Raw genomic sequence first — 18,580 nt, 5'->3', positions numbered from 1 at the left:
TTGAACTCTTCTTGTGCTTCTTTGGATCATTACTTGCGTAATTCCTGTGTACATATATTCTTTATCTGCATTTTGCTTATGTTCTTTCCTCCCAAATTATTTTTTCAGTGTCCATGCCTAGGTCCTATTTTGTTTAATGTATCTCACTGATATTTGAGAGCAACTGACCACGTGCCGAAGACCTCGTATGGGCAGCAATAGCGCTATTAGTTGGCAGCCACAATTCAAGTTTGTTGTCTTAAACTCCATCTTGACAAATTGATTATTCACTTGCTCTAGAGCCACATGTTCCCCCAGTTTGCAGTTTCAGTATCCCTGCAGTCAATGGCAAAGCCTTTAGATCACAGGATTTGTGTTACTTTCCATTGCTATCTCTTCTCTGTCTTCTTCACTTCAACATTCTCTATCTAGCAAGGTAGATCATAAATAACAGAAAAGAAATATATCAGATTTCTACTTTAGAAACATGTCCTCCACTGTCATCCATCACTAGTTTTGCTGCTTCCAATACCTTCTCCTACAGTATCCAAAGTGATACTTCTAAATTTAAACATGACCTCTTAAAACCCCTAGATGGTTCCTTAATGCTTTCAGAAGTTGGGTGATCCTCAATGAATGAGCGAGAAAAAAATATTCCAAGACAAAATATAAATGTTACAGTTTAAATAATACAATTACCATCAAGACATTTCTGGTGACATAATTAAATTTGAAGGGTAAAGAAAGACTTTTATGGTCATCTAGACAAAAAGAGAAGTCAAGTGTGGGTTGGGTGGGAATCAAATTTGCCTCACTTTTTTCCACAGCAGAGGATGGCAGTGCAATAGTTACAGAGTTTTAAGGAAAAGAATGTGGACTGTGTAATTTAACCCAGTCAAGTTGTCCTTCAAGTTCAAATGTCACTGATATTCTCAAGCAATCAAGAATTGTAGACAAAATCTAGCCAGCCAAAAGACAAGTAAAGAGATAAGAAATTAAGAAATTACAGTAAAGGACTGATGGTGAGCATTTGACTGATTCAAATATAAAACTTAGAGCACACAAATATGACAATTATGGAGACAGGATAGAATGTAAATGTTATAAACTTTGATAGTGTAAATACAATAATGTAATACAAATCAGACAGATGAGATAGGAATTAGAAGTATAAATGTACTAATTCTTCAACTTTTATAACAGGATCAATAGACACAAACTAAAGTTTTGTTTTTAAACAAAGACACAAACTAAACTAAAGTTGAATAGTATAGTTAAAAGAAAAACAAATTATTCAAGCCTCTAAGTTTTCTAATCATTTTTCCTTAACAAGAAAAATATCTTAGTTTCTGATCATAGTGATTTTACAGTAGTTTCCCCTTATCCATGGTTTTGCTTTCTGTGGTTTCAGTCACCCATGGTCAACTGTGGTCTGAAAATATTTAATGGAAAATTCCAGAAATAAACAATTCCTAGGTTTTAAATTTCTCATAGTTCTGAGTAGAGTGATCTGGTGCCCTACTTCTCTGACCCACCAAGGATGTGAATCATCCCTTTGTCCAGCATATCCATGCTGTATGCACTACCTCATCTCAGTTACCAGGTTGACTGTTGGGGTATCACAGTGCTTGTGTTCAAGTAACCCTTATCTTAATGACCCCAGAGTGCAAGAAAAGTGATGGTGGCAGTTCTGGTATGCCAAAGAGAAGGCGTAAAGTGCTGCCTTTAAGGAAAAAGGTGAAAGTTCTTAATAAGGAAGAAAAAAAATCATATACTGAGGTTGCTAAGATCTATGGTAACTTTTATTACAGTATATTGTTATAATTGTTCTATTTTATTATTAGTTGTTTTTAATCTCTTACTATGTCTAATTTATAAATTAAACTTTATCATAGGTTTGTACGAACAGGAAAAACGTGGTATATATAATAAAGTTGAGTACTATCCAGTTTCGGGTGTCACTGGGGGTCTTGGAGTATATCCCCTGTGGATAAGGGGGACTACTGTAGTTATTATCTAAAATGTATTCATTCCTTGAGTTTTATTTTCTTTATTACATGCAAGTTAAATAAAATACTTTACACTGAAAATAACTTATAATATGAATTATAATTTTTTTCTTAAATTAAGTCAGTCCCCTCACAGATGTCTATCATCCTGGTCACTGAATGTTACTAATGGGTATATTAAGTTGGTTAGTTTGGGGAATTATTATTTTACTTTCATCTCCATAATTTTCTGTATTGCCTGTTTGTAACCTACTTTTTTCTGTATTGTTCATTTGTAAAATAATTTTTATAAAATAATAGAGTCATGATTCTAAAAAGGAGGAGGAAGAGCTGCAGCAGGTAAGAGAAGAATGGAATTTTCAGAAGTAGAAAATCCTATCAAGAAGTAAGATAATAATTTAAAGGTATTCCCCAGATTTAGTAAGAAGAAGGTCACGATGATGTGGGTGAGAAAAATGTCTACAGGAGGGAGGTCAGAGGGCCAATTTGCAATGGAGAGAGGAATAAATGTGAGACGAGGAGCAGAAGTAGCGAGGGAGGTGTGTTAAGCTTGTTACATTAAAATCTTAATTATAGGTGAAATTAACCACAGGATTGAAAATAAATGAGTTATTTTAAACTTCTAATTTTGAGGGTAAAAATTTGTCTTCATTTTTAAGCACTTACTTTTAATAGTGCTACAATAAATAATACTTCAAACTACTTATACATGTATGTGTATATATTCAATGTATATACATGGGTATTCAATATATTCAATGGTAGAGGTTACAACTGTCTTTTATGACTCTATAATTCCCCAAGCATTGTATTATCTATATTTGTAGTAATGTTTGTATTCTGAAGGCAATTTTATCATAAACTGAATCTTTGCAATTTTCTCACTATTTCCTAAAGGCTATTCATAATTCACCTATCTTCACATATGCCTATGGTTTTGCCCTTATTTACCAATCTAGCAACTCTAAGAAAGGTTATTAGGGGTTCATTTGTCATTACATTTTCTTAATAAGGAAAATGTTTTATTCGTTTGTTTCTAAAAGCCCCAAATATCTGTTTAATAATCAGTCCTAGAATTTAATATGATTTACATTAAGCTGATTGATCTATAACATCCTTCTTTGCTCTTTCTGAAAATTAGAAGAAATATGACTTGTTTCCTAGCCTTTTCATATCTACCTACATGAATTCTAAAGTATTTTACCCAAAGACTATGAGATTATATTTAGCAGAATCGTCCATCTCAGCATTCAAATCTTTATCAAGACTGAGGAAAACTAGCACAATGTTTAGAAACTTTCAAATTAATTCGACATGTTTGAGAGATTTGCATGCAAATTAAGAGGTATTATGTTTACGTTAAGTCATACAAAATCCATCTTATTTTCTCTGGCTGTAAATGCCTTTTTACACATGTTTTCTGCCTTGCTGAATTTGAATTTTCTAGTTTTCTAAAAAAGATAAAAACACCTCATTTAAACAATAATCATCTGTTTCACTGAGCATTGGGAAAAATTACTTCACATTTCAAAGAGGTTTGAAATTATGTTGAGTTCCTATATTATTAATAGACCATGTGAATGAGGCTTTGGAGACATAAAAGCTGTTCTCCCTAAAAGTTACAAGCGAGGTGACATTGGGCAGTTACTGGCAGTGCTTCACCTGTAGAATTAACGACTTCTCTTGGTCAGTGTGTCAGTGCTTAGTGCGGCAACTAGAAGCCCCTCTAGGTATTTTAAGCAGAAAGAGATTTAATAATGGGGATTAGGTGCTTACAAGAATCTTTGAAAGAATAAGCAGTGCCTCCAAGCTTCCGAGAATGGCTTCCCAAATGCTACAGAAATGGCCCATTAACTCTGCCACTAAAAGGAAGGTAAACAATTAGAAGGCTGCCAGTGGAACAGTTAAGTTCAAAAATGCAACACCAAGCTGTGATCCAGTGATAAAGCAGAAGTAGGAAGCCATGGCTGCTCCAATGGCAACCGTTTCTTGACAACCACGAAGCTGCTGTATAGGCAACTTTAACTGCAGCAGGAAAATCCCACGTCCCATTACTGTGCTTGCCAGCAGAGAACAGCTGAATAAAAAGCAGCAAGAAGCTGGCTTCTGCCTCCCAAATCACACTTAAGTGCATGTAATCAGTGAAAACCCAATTTGCATCACAAACTCTGGCTTTTAAAGAGTCTATAAACTGTGGATTCTAGCGTTCTAGCTTCTGCAGTAAACAAAGCCATGCTGGAAGCTCATGAGAACAGGTGCTGAGTTATCACTTGACATTTCCAAGACAGTCAGCCTAGTTGCTGCGGAACCCACACTTCAGTTGCTCTTTTAGGGAAAGCTGAGGAGTTAAGTGGGGCCTCAAAGGATCTTGAGAACTAGCAGTAAACACAGCTTAGCAATCTCAGACTGCTCAAGGAGCAACCTCAGAAAATGACACATTTTGTGAGGTCAGTAGCAGTGACAAGGACCATGCTTTTTATGCCTGCCAAACATAATTATGCCTGACTCCTCCTCATCTCCAAAGTCACCTAATTGTGCCTATAACTTAAAGAAATTCTCAATGTAGTGTTAGGCAAATATATTTTCCTTAAGTTATTTGTGTTAATAATCATAACATGCAAAGTAGCATTTTAACTTTGCGGTTCCCTACCTTGCATTTACTCTTTCCTTGAACTCCGTCTTCCCTGATTTTCCTCACCTGCTTAGCTCTACTGCTTATTAAAATGTTTACCTCAATGGGAGAGTTAATACTCTTACGTAGGAGACCATCTGTGAAGATTGGCACTGAGGGCATGATACAAGAGTAATTGCAGGAGAAACAATCAGAAACCCCTAAGAAAACCAGCCCCATGTTTTCTTCTCTGGAATCACGGTGTATCATTAAGTTGCCTTTGCTCCTGATGAGGTTCAATAAACCAAAGTTTGTTATCAAATCCATTGCACTAAACCTGTAGAACACATTTGTAGAATAAGCAGCAACAGCTGGTGCTTCCTCCCCTCAGCTATCCTGCCTTGTAATGAGCAAAACTTTCCATATTGTGTGGCTTTTTATAAGTATTCAATCATCTTCTGTTTGTATTCTTTGAGCCTGGGTGTAGATCACCACATTTCCCATGTTATTTTGGCAGATATCACACACTCTTTTCCAAATGCATGGACTTTCCAAAATAGGGAGTCTATTTTTGAAAGTGTTGTTGCATTTTTCTTTATAAATTAATATAATCTAGGGTCACTATTAGAATTTACCTTGGGAAACTGTGAAGTAGCTATGACTGTTATAATTGTTTTTTTAATATTGAATTACAAACTTCATTTTAAACTTTCTGAAGATTAAGAGGTGTGGTTATTTTTCCTTTTATCTGATTTCCTCATTTCACTGGAATGGAATTATTTTATATGCAATAACATAGCATTGACTTTCTAAAGAGAGTCAGTAGGACTTATCTGGTGTTCCAGAATCTTCCTTTCATAGAGTCTGAAGCCATAGATGTTTGGTTGGGGAAGGAAAGGAGCCTTATTCAAGTCAAGTCTGCCAAACCACAGTTACTACAGTATTCCAAGTCTTGATATCCATGTTTTTAAAATAAAGCTATCTTGTGATATAATTCACATTCCGTAAATTGTATAATTCAGTGGCTTTTAGTATATTCACAATTATATAACCATCACTACTATCTGATTTCAGAATATTTCCATCACTCTAAAAAGAAGCTCATACCTATAAGCAGTCACTTCCCATATCTCCCTCCCCCATGCCCGGCAAACACTAATCCACTTTCTGTCTCTATGGATTTGCCTATTCTCGACATTTCTTATAAATGGAATCATACAATATGTGGCCTTTGTGACTACCTTCATTTAGCTCAATGTTTTTGAGGTTCATCATGTTATAGGATATATCACTAGTTCATTCCTTTCTATTTCTAAATAATATTTCACCATATGAGTCAGCACATTTTGTTCATCCACTTATCAATTGGGTCATTTCCCTTTTTTGGCTTATCTTAGTCCATTTGGGCTCTTATAACAAAAATGCCATAGACTGAGTAACTTATAAACAACATAAATTTATTTTTCACAGTTCTGGAAGCTGGAAATACAAGATTACCAGCAGATTTGGTGTCTGGTGAGGAGGGCTCATTTCCTGGTTCATAAAAGGGGCAAGGGAGCTCTCTGGAGTCTCTTTTCCAAGGACGCTAAAGCCATTCATGACCTAATCACCTCCCAAAGACCCCACCTCCAAATACCATCACTTTGGGGATTAGGTTTCAATGTATGAATTTTGGGGGACACAGTGTATAGCATAGCTATTATCGCTAATGCCACCATCAACATTTATGTACAGGCTTTTGTGTGGACATATGTTTTCAATTATCTTGGGTATATATCTAGGAGTAGAGTTTCTGGGTTTTATAGTAACCCTACATTTAACATTTTGGGGCACTGCTAACCTGTTTTCCAAGGGGCTGCATCAATTTGTAGTCCCACCAGCAAACCGTGATGGATCTCATTTCTCCAAATCCTGAACAGCACTTGCTATTGTCTGTCTTTTTATATTTTTGCCATGGTTGTGGTTTCTGTGACTGTAATTTAATGAACCCAGGTCCTCTCCAAACTTTGGTGTTGTAGAGGAAGGTGGGAGAGGAGTGGCATATAAGTCAAATCTCCCAGATAGTTCAATTCAAATATTGTTCAAACAAAGAGTTCTATGCACCAGCCTTTGAGAGGAGAGGCTTGGAAGCGGGATTGGAGCACCATTTATCAGTGTTTAGTTACCTGGGATGATGGAGAGTGAGAGCACAGAAAAAAAAAAAGGCACCAGCAAAAAGTGTGATGAGCTCTAAGGGAGATGCACACAATGGCTCCTAATTCTAATCCAGAAAAGAAGAGCCTAAGATGAATTGCACATTTGTGAGGATGAAGAGAAGCTCCTTTTTGACCTAAAGAATACTTTCTCTTCCTTCAAGACATAGTTGGTATGTTACTTTCAGTCCTCAAACAAATCTAATCATTTGAAATTACCTGTTGATATATTTCTCTCCCCAACTAAAGTCTTAGCTTCGTGAAGGTGGAAGCTGTTTTATTTATTCCTCTATTACATAGAGCAGCCTCCACAATGTAAGTGCTCAAGAAATATTACCTGGAAGAATGAATAATAAAACCTTAATATCAGTTTTCTCTCAAAGGGTGGATTCCACAATACCTTGTACTAACTTCTGCAGAAAAGTCACTCTACTGAGAGCTGAAGCAAAGGGAATGATAGAGGATAAGGGTACTCACTCCTTACCTGTAACTTGTCTCTTCCCCTCTCTTCCGTTTTAACTTTCTACCTGCTCTTCCTTCAATAAATATTTTTGAGCATCTGTTTGGTTCCAAGAGCTATGCTAGGATAGAGATACAAAGTTGAACAAGGCACAGATCCAATCCCTGCTGTCATGAAGTTTTCATTCTGGTAGGGGCTAAACTAAATAAGTAAACAGTTCCCATGTAGTAAGTGCTGTGGGAAGATAGTATTTGGGGGTGCCATGGAAGCATAGATGAGGAGTGCGTAACCCAGAGTACGATGATAGGAAACTCATTCTGGGGCAAGCAGCCTCAAAGGTGAGACTTTAAAATGAGTAGAAATTAACTAAGTCAAGACAGAAAAGGGAAGAATACCCAGCATTTGCAAAGGCCAGCTGATAAGAGAGATCCAGGTGCATTCAAAGGACTGGAAGAGACTTCATGTGGCTGGATCATATGTTTGAGGGGGGCAGAAGAGATGGGGAAGAGGTAAGCTGGTCTCAATTATGCAAGTTTAGAATTGCTCTTTATTCCCAGTGCAACAAGGAGTCATTGGAGGCCTTCCCCAGTTTTGCCATCACTGGTGATCATGTATATCTCTACTCTCATTTTCTAACACGGCTCCTCCAAAGCCCCTCTATGGCTCACCAGTTATTTTGCATAGACCCAAGAATGACTCATGCTCAGAAATAAGTTCAGTCATGTGTCTAGCATCCCCTAAGATTTCCATCTATTCCACCTCTGACCTTTAAGTGCACTGTGCTCCCCAGGGTATTGCTCAACCTTTGCTTGGGGTTACCTCCAAGTCGACTCTGATTTTCAAAGCATTGAACTCAAGCTGCGTTCACTGAGGAAGCAGAAAGAATACTCACTTTCCAATGTCTCACTTTGTTCCCTGAGCATTGAACAATGATGTTTGTGTTTCATAGAATGTTCCTAAAGCCCCTGCCCCTCCCTGGGTCCTGGGTTCAGACAAAATTTGAAAATTTGTGTCTGGAGCCCAGTCTCTGAGTACAACTCTGTGCTATCTTTCCCATGTGCTTTTTCTCTAGTACATTCCGTCTTCCCGGTGGCTCTCCTTTTGTCCCACATCCCTCACTCACATGAATCCATGCTAAGATGCTCCTGGTGGATCCAGCTGCCCAACATTTTCTCCTACACCCTCTCCACACCAGTTCACCTGACTGACTCAGAATCCAACAAACATAAGTTATGGGCTAGTCTTTGTTTCTATTCCTAAGCCCCTGCTTTTTCTTCTTTAAAGAGCAGCCAGAGTGATTAAAAATAAAACACAAGAGTAAAAACACACAAATCACATCATCATTTTCTGCTTAGCGTCTCCAGTGATTTTCCATTGTACTTAGAATAACGTCCAAACGCATTACAATGGCCTGTAAATTTGTGCATGTTCTGGGACCTGCTCACTTCTTCGAAATCATCTTATATCCAGCCACACTGATGAAGAGGGCATGATCCCCAGGGCCTTGGCATTTGCCCTCCCTCTGCCTAGATTTCTCTTCCCAAATCAACACTTGATAGTTTTTTCTTATCCTTAAATTATTTGCTCAAATATGACTATCTTCTCAAGTAACACGTTTTTCACGCCCTCTAAACACTCTCTACCTCTTCCCTTTTCTGTATTTTCTCATCATTTTATCATATTAACCTATTTTTTTCTGTTTATTGTCTCTCTTCCACTGTAGAGGAAGCCCATGACAGCAGGACCCTTGTCCATTTGGCCCTAAGAACCCAGAACAGTGCCTGGCACATGGTAGTTACTGAATAAATATTTGTTGAATGAATGACTGAACAGTGAATAAATTATTAACAGGAGAATCTTGTGTAGAGGGTATAACTATGCCTTCTAGAAAGTCTGGAATGCTTGGAGGATCAATTTTTCAACTTTAGAAATTCAGAAATAACAAAACTACCAGCATTAAATCATAGCATGAGACATCTCTTATGCATCAACTCTCTCTGGGGTGTGGGCCACTTGTTTCTGCCCAGCCACCGCCACAGCAACCTCACTGCAGCACAGCCAGATGGCACTCACCTCATGTCTGTGCCATGAGTCCCATGCTTTCCACCTCGGCATTTCCCTGTTCTTGCTGAAGGAGGAAGCACTCAGCTTCCATGCGAGCACAAACAATGCTGAATGGGGGTTAATTCCCACTTGGCAAACTGACCCATGGGACATGGGAGGTACCCCTAAATTTTCCTCCCTTCCTCCCCTTTGACAAACTGTCCTGAGATGAAGTATTAGGAAATAGTATATATATGTATATTCTCTTGGAAGATAGTCCCTTGAGATCAAGCATTCAGCTGTACTTGATATCAAGCAATGGCCAGCTCAGTAACACACCCTGTGTTTGTTCTCCCTGTTTCCCACCTCACTTCCCTTTTCCCCACTCTTGTTCCCCTGATGTTGCACTCCATGTTGACAAGAATGTGAAGCAACTAAAACTCTCATCTACCACTGGTCAGGATGTAAAATAATACACTCTCTGATTACCTGCACTTTTCTCCTCCCATTTGCCGTGTGCCCTACCTTTGAAAGTTTATGTGAGTATACCCTTGTGAGTCTTTTCAAGAATCTGACCCTGTGTGATTGATGCAGTGATGGAACCAGAATTTGAGTTCAGGTAAATCCATGTCCAGAGTCTATGCTCTTAACCCTACGCTGTGCTGTGCAGTGTAGCCCAGAGAGAAAATGAAATGGAAAATACGGAGAGATAGAAAGAGAATAAAGATAATGGGGAAGACATAATATTCAAAGATATAAGGAATGAGAATTTTCCAGAATTGAAAAAAGATATCAGTTGTCAGATTTTAAGAGCACACCAAGTCCTGATCGGAAATAAGGTGTGTCCCAATTGTCAATTTATTGCTTCTCAACTCCAAATTTACCTTTCAACATGTTCTGCAATAATGGATGGAATTCCTTTAAACACTTCTTTACAGTGAGCATGGTGTTAAGCTTTCTTAGTGAAGGGCACTGGAGGGATGTTGTATGAGTAAGTTTCTCCTGATGCACCTTCAATCAATGATGTAGGTATGAAGACATCCCAGTGGTACTCTGCCAAGTGACATACCCTGAACATATGGTCCCTTGGTGACTTGCAGCCCCAGGGGCTTGATGATAATCTTTTTGTGGTCCTGGCCTCCTGCCTGCACCAGCACCCCCTACTCCTTCTACACGTCTGTGAGCCCAGCCTCTGGGAACAGCAGCACACTTCTCTGCCATCCAGTGCGCAGCAACTACAGGTTTGAACCTCAGCCTTGGTGGTCAGCTCTGCCCTTCTAAGTTTTTCCTTCTTTGGATACTCTCCTTGGGCCCTAGGATACCTATGAACTTTTCTTAGATCTTATCATGGTTTAATAATCCTTTACATTAAATCTTCTCTGTTTAGTTCTTTGTGTGTTCTGTGTCCTACTTAGAAACAGGAGATACAGGAGGTGAGATAGTAAATAGAGAACAATTTTTTAAAGAAGTTTTGCTATAACAGAAGAGGATAAGTGGAACAGTAGGAATGAGGGTATTTGAGGTCAAGAGATAAATTTTAATGATAGATACTAGAACAAGCTTATGACCGAATGTAAATATTTAATAAGGAGGGAGAAACTTATAATGAAGGAATAAGGAAGATAATTTCAGGAGAGAAGTCCACAAGAAGGAAAAGGGGACAAAATCCAAAGCAGAAATGGAAAGACAGACTGTAAAAGAAGGAAGGATGGTTATTTTCATTTTCAAAAGAGAAAAAAACACAAAATAAGTCAAGATTTATGGAAATGTACAGATTTAGTTATGGGACAATTTGGGAGCTCCTATCTGAGTACTTCTATTGTGCTCAAAGAAATAGAGGAAGAGTCATCATCTGTGAGAAATGGGAGAGTAGAGGTTACTTGTAGATGTGAGGATAGAGGAGAAGGTATGAAATAGTCATCTCAGAAAATAAGAACCATGGACCAGGAAAGTGTAGTAAGACTGACAAAATGTGTTAAATGTCCTCTTAGATTTGTGGGTATTATTGAAAATAAGAGGAATCAAAAGAATTGTACGATTTTCTCAAATTTTCAGCTGCTCAGGCCAAAGAAGGCAGATAACTCTGGTTGAACTAGGGTTGAATTTTTTTCTAGATAAGTATGATAGAGGGAGAAAATAATTAAACATCTTTGCATAAGACTAATTACATCGATGAACAATAGAATTTTAAGCTGGGTAAGTAAGTAAGTGAAGACATGATGGTTTTAATCAATAAAATGAGTAAGCAATTGGTAGGCCAATGGACTGGAGGACTCGATGAGGCAGAAGAAGTGTTGGAGTGGGGTCCTAGGATAAGTGAGTTTTAAGAAGAGGAGGTAGTTTTCAGAGAGGATGTCTGAAATCAAGTCTTTGGAGGAGGTGCAATTAAAAGTGCTGATGGGGGCCTGGCCTGGTGGCATAGTGATTAAGTTCGCACACTCCGGTTTGGCAGCTTGGGGTTGACAGGTTCGGATCTCAAGTGCAGACCTAGCACCACTCATCAAGCCACGCTGCAGTGACATCCCACATAAAATAGAGAAAGATTGGCACAGATGTTAGCTCAGTGACAATCTTCCTCAAGAAAAAAAGAGGAAGATTGTCAACAAATGTTAGCTCAGGGCCAATCTTCCTCACACACAAAAAAGTGTCAATAAAGTCTGACCATAAAATGTGGTGGGTAGAGGAGATCATTGGAGGCAAGGAGGCCAAGGAATTCAGACTGTAGTGTTAGATGAGTCATCCAAAAGATGTTGGTGATGTCATCATGAATAATGAATGTAGAGAGGGAGAAAAAGAGAATGAGCCTGGTTTTATAAAGCCTCTGGTGAATATGAGGAGTGGGAAGAAGGTTGACACGTAACAGAAAATAGGAAGGAAAGCTAGAAGCATAGTCTCAGAGTATGTATAAGTTTAAAGGAGATGGGTTTTTGAAAGAAGAAGGGAGATCAATGGCTTAGAAGCTTTAAGCAGGACACTCCACCTCAGATAAATATGGATTGTGAATATAAATAATCTCTAGAGTGGAAGGTAGGACTATAAACGGGTGTGAGGAAATTTTTTGAGGTGACGGATTTACTCATTATGTTATGGTGATAGTTTCATGGATGTGTACAAACATAAACTTATAAAATTGGACATTTTAAATGTGCAATTTGTTATATATCAACTATACCTCATTAAAGCTATAAACAAAACGGCTCCACTTACAAAGATTGCAGGGGAAGTTGGCTCCTCAGATGAAAGCAAGGATTTAACCACAAAGGGAAAAGAAGCAGTCAGAGAAATAGTTGAGAAAATGTGGCATTTTGTGTAGCATAGATTATTTAAATTCCACTGAACTCAATGGAAGCATTGGTGGGGCCACAGTGAAAGGAGTGGGGCACATCAGAGGATATATTGATCAAAATGGGACAAGGGCCAGGTGATGACAGGTGACCCAAAAGCCTTGGATGTGTAGTAGTGACTGTGATAAGGCTGTAAAACCTGACGAGGTCAGTCTTGACGGTCTCGTATAGAAAGCATTAATACCAAAGGAATTCAAATACCAAATCCTTTCTCCTTGCACCTCAGAAAAGTTTGTCCACATCAGCTCTTTCTGCCAGAATCTCACTTGGAGTATAGAATTTTTGCTGTTGTTGTTATTTTGAGGCATTGTGTGGGTCTGTGTATCACAGCCGCAGCAATAACTCATTTTTTCATTTATTGATTTTCTTTTTTGCTACGTTTTGTACTCAAAAAACAAAATGCACAGTAACTTTGGAGTCTACAGACCATTAATTCCAGATAGTTAAAAAAGTTAGCACTTTCCCTGCAGGAATAATGAAGCAGAGAGATGTTCAATCAATAACGTTGTCTTTACTCATTCCTACTCTCTCTGGTCATGATGCTTGCTCCTCACCCATCATTGATACCAACACTAACTATTGAAAATATCATGTGCTTTAGTTTAATTGCTTTGATAAGAAATCTAAAACATCAATATGTATATAAGAAGAAAGCATTTGAGGTCCTTTGACAGAGCACTCCAAATTGTTCAGCACCTACTTTTCTTTAGTCTTCAGTGAGGTAGTGTTGAAATGACCAAAACCACAATCCCTTATTTACCCATGACATCTCACAATAATAACATATCTCAAAGACTTGAGTGTAAGACCTGAAACCATAAAACTCCTGGAAGAAAACGGAGGCAGTAAGCTCCTTAACATTGGTCTTTGTGACACCAAAAGCAATGGCAACAAAGCAAAAATAAACAAATGAGACTATATCAAACTAAAATATTTCTGCACAGCAAAGGAAACCATCAATGAAATAAAAAGGCAACCTACTGAATGGGAGAAATATTTGCAAAACCATATATCTGATATGGGGTTAATATCTCAAATATATAGAGAACACAGAACTCAATAACAATAATTTAAAAAATCTGATTAAAAAATGAGCAGAGGATCTAAAGAGACATTTTTCCAAAGAAGTCACAGATAGCCAACAGGTACATGAAAATGTGCTCAACATCACTAATCATCAGGGAAATGCAAATCAAAACCACAACGAGATATCACCTCCAGCTGTTAGAATGGCTATCATCAAAAAGACTAGAAGGATGTGGATAAAAGGGAACGCCTGTGCACTGTTGTGGGAGTGTAAAATTGACATAGCTGCTGTGGAAAACAGCACAGACATTTCTCAAAAAATTCAAAATAGAACTGCCATATGATCCAGCAATTCCACTTCTGGGTGTTTATTCAAAGAAAACAAAAACACTGTCTTGAAAAGATATCTGCACCCCCATGTTCATTGAAGCATTATTTTACAATAACCAAGACATGGATGCAACCTGGGTGTCCACCGATGGATGAATGGATAAAGAAAATATGGTATATATTTATACAATGGAATATTATCCAGCCACAAAAAGAAGGAAATCTGCCATTTGTGACAATATGGATGAACCTGGAAGGCATTATGCTAAGAGAAATAAGGCAGAGAAAAACAAATGTCATATGATCTCACTTATATGTGAAATCTTTAAAAAAATGAACTCATAGATACAGAGAACATATTAGTAGTTGCCAGAGGCGGGAGGTGGGGGTGGAGTGGGTGAAATGGGTGAAGGTGGTCAAAAGGTACAGACTTCCAGTTATAGGATAAATGAGTCCTGGGGATGTAATGTACTGCACAGTGACTATAGTTAACGATACTGTATTGTATATTTGAAAGTTGCTAAGAGAATATAGCTTAAAAGTTCTCATCATAAGAAAAAAATTTGTAACTGTATGTAGTGATGGATGTTAACTAAACTTATTGTGGTAATCATTTCACAATATATACATATATCAAATCATTATGTTGTACACCTAAAACTAATACAATTTTATAGGTCAATTATATCTCAAATAAAAAAGAACCTGAAAGAAAAAAAATAATACATATCTTAGTGTCTTTATTTTGGTTCTCCCAAAAGCAGACCCTGTGACAAAAATTCTGGTGAACTTGAGAGGTGCATGGAACAAGGACAGGACAGTGGAGAAGTGCCATGGGGAAAAGAAGGTGGCCAACAAGTGATGCATACTTAAGCCAGTTACTGCAGAGGGTGACTAAAGCTGTATGTCAGGGGGAAGCTCTTGGAAATAGTGGCAAAACACACTACAGAATCCCATCAGAGACACACAGGGGCTGATTTCTATCAGTCAGTGACTGAGAGCTGCTGGGGTAAGGGTGTTAATTTCCTGGCACTTTTAGTTTATTTCACGTATGGGCACAGTGATATAGACATTGGCAAATGGAAGTTGTCTAGAACACATTGAAATGATAGGGCCTAAGGAATATGGTCAGTGTCTTGACAGCATCTACTCCTCATGGCAGTGCATTGTGTTTGTCAACAGAAGAAGTCAGGAGGAATCATATTAAGTATTTTATTTCCCAACATTAGTGTCATTGGATTCGATGATATTAAATGTCAGAGTCTAATTTTGGGGCAGGAAGCAGGATAGAGAGAAATGAGCACTAACAATACTACCTACAATTACTCAGTGCCTACTTGGGTAAAGCTATGCTTGGGTATTTATGTGCACTGTCTCTAATCATTATAACCCCCTAGAACTAAGATAACTATATGTCTCAGTTTTCCCAGGATAGTCCCAGTTACACCTAGTGTCTCAGCAGAATTTATAATAATACCCTCTTCACTCTCAAAGGTATCGTGAATTGGACCATAAATTATATGGTCACCCTGCAAACAATCTATTTTTAAAAAAAGGAAAATGAAGGTCATGGGGGTTAAGTAATTTGGCTAAATTTATGTGTGTGTCCGGGCCAGAGTCAGAATTTGAATCTGAGTCTATCTGAAGCCCTCTTCTTTTCCACTAGATCATACTGATTTACCAAAAGGGGCTGCGTTCCCTCAACACCTCGATTCTGGTGTCTAACTCCCATCCCTACTAAAAGAAACCAAAGCTTCTTGAGGAAATGGCTGATTCCAAGTCTAGGAAGGGGAAAGGTACAAGATGAGCCTGCAACATGGAGAAAACTGCCAAAACGAGTAGGCTCATATCAGACTCAGGAGTCAACCTGAAAAAGTTTCCACTGGATTAAGATAGACAATTTAAGCATAAAAAAAGAGTAAAAAGTGCAATGCACTGAAACATATCAGGTATTTTTTGGAATTAATATAAAAATTTTAAATATATACTAGAAAATCACCTCATTGCTTTGAAAACAGGTGTTTACAGGGAAAGAATGAAATATTTATCTTTTATATACAGTCCATATATCAGAGTAAACAAAAAGTTAATAAAAGTTTCTCTTCCAATTGATAAAGATTAAGTAAGTAATAAAATTTAAATATCACCACTCGAACCTCTAATGAATATGACTATTAATGGCTGATATCGCAAAAAGAGTGATTGAACATTGTATACTGTCCAAAGGAAACACAGAACACCACCTAAAATATAGCCGTGCAAAACAGAACAAGAAATCAAATCTGAATCTGATCAGTTTACGGAAATTCAAGGGACAAAGGAATATGTTCAACTACGCCAAATGGATGCAATCAACAAACTCCAGACTATGAGAAACTTCACAGAACAAAAACTTAGTTTCTTCAACAACAACAAAAACATTGCAAGAAAAGAAAAAGAGATGCAGGGAAAACATAGATTAAAAGAGACTTAAGATATACATCAACAAATCACCATATATGGACCTAATCCCAATTCAAACATATACACACACACACATACATATGTTTATGTGACAACTGGAGAAATATGAACACACACTGGCTATTTGATACTATTAAGAAATTAATATTCAAATTTTTAAAAACCAAAATTTTTTATAGATGAAATTATATCTTGTCTAAAATTTGCTTCAAAACAATTTCGAGGGTTGTGGACAAGGGTACAGCTAAAACAAGATTGTCCATTTAATGGTAACTGCTAAAGCCAGACGATGGGGACATCAGTTCATTATACTATTCTCTTTTCTGTATATGTTTGGAAATTTCCATACTGAAAGTCACAAAAAAACCAACAGTCATAAATCAGCAGTGGAACTTGGGGCATACAGTGTATAATTGACTTTCTGTCAGTTTTCTAGATGTATAAACCAGCTTAAACTAGTGCCAAACAAGCGGTTAAACAGAGAATGCTAATGTGAACAAAGGATGAGAACGACAACCACTTAGGACCACACACACTGCTAAATGTAGCATAGACACGTACTAAGCACTGAACAGGATGTCTGAAGTGCCTGGAATAAATGAGCCCTTGGAATAGAAAGACCTCGTGTCAACCTTCAGTGATGAATCACCTGAAGGTGTCAGAGTTTTGCTAGGTGCTGGGGAAACAAGCTGACGAAATAATCTGTGCTTGCAGACTGGGAGTAGGAAAGACATACGGCAACCACTTTAAGAGATGGACACTATGTGCAAAGCACCAAAGCAACTCAGAGAGTGAAACAATGCAGTATGAGCGGAAGAGCGAAGATGGCTTCTTGGCAATGTTTGAGCTACTCTTAAAGAAGTATCAGAAATTCATCAGAAGAATGGAGATGAAAACTTATGTCTAACTTTGCACTTATTCGGGTTAAAAGTATTTTCAAATGAGTGGATAAAATATGTAATTTTTTCAGTATTAAACTTTTGTTTAAAAATGTTATCAACATATTTCATGTACATAGTAAAAATGCAAGCAGCAGACAAGACCATAAAACCAAAGTCTGTTGGGTTACCTCCTATATACTAGTCCTCATTTCCAGAAGTCACCACTTTAAACTGTTTCTGTCTTTAGTTTTCCTGGCAGATTCGCAGTAACTCTAAAAATGTTCTGATATATCCATCTATTATTGATATGTCAACTTTAAACCATATCTATTGATTTCCTCCAATGAAAAGTGAAGTATCAGCTCACTGAAAAATTCGATTAGCTTATTGGCTATGCAGTCTTTTGAATATTTTTTCGTCATTATCTTAGTGTTTACAACGTGCATCCCTATCTTGTTTTACTCAACCTTAAGTCAGTAAGTACTTTTGTCATTTCCTAAACAGTGTAAGAACCTCAAAACAGTTTAACTTCATTTACAAATCTCTCTACATTTTGTGCTACTGTTATATATTTTACTTCTGCACATATGTTAAACTCTGTGAGACATTATTACTGTCGTTTTGAGCCATTCACAGACATTTGTGTTTACAAAAATATTTACCCTTTCGGAGGCTCTTCCTTCCTTTCTGATTTCTGTGTTTCCACCTGGTATAATTTTTCTTCCATCTGAGGAGCTGCTTTGTAGGGCAAGTCTGCTGGAAACAAGATATTTTTTTCTTTATACTTCAGTTTTGACAGGTGTTTTCACAGGAATAGAATTCTAAGTTGGCGGACATTTTCAGCACGTTAAAGATGCCAAATCATTGTATTGTGGCTTCATTGTCTCTGTTGAAAATTCAGCTGGCATCTTATTGCTCCTTCTTTGAATGTAATGCATCTTTTTTCCCCCCTTTGGCTTCAGAGATTTTTCTCTTTGTCTTTTGTTTTTCAAAGTTAGACTGTGATGTACCTACCTACAAGAATTTATCCTGCTTGGGATTTGTAGAGCTGCTTGCATCTGTGGTTTGATATTTCATTTATCTGGAAAATTCTAGGCCAGGTTCTCTCAGATGTTACTCTGCCCTGTTTCCTCCCTCCTTTTATTAAGCAGCTCTGCTTAGACACATGTTGGCCACTGTACTGTCTTCCATCATCTCTTATGCTCTTTTCTAAATTTTCTGTTATTTTTTATCCTCTATGCT

This window comes from Equus przewalskii, chromosome 2 (assembly GCF_037783145.1).
Source record: "Equus przewalskii isolate Varuska chromosome 2, EquPr2, whole genome shotgun sequence".
NCBI lineage: Eukaryota > Metazoa > Chordata > Mammalia > Perissodactyla > Equidae > Equus > Equus przewalskii.
This window is presented reverse-complemented; position numbering follows the sequence as displayed.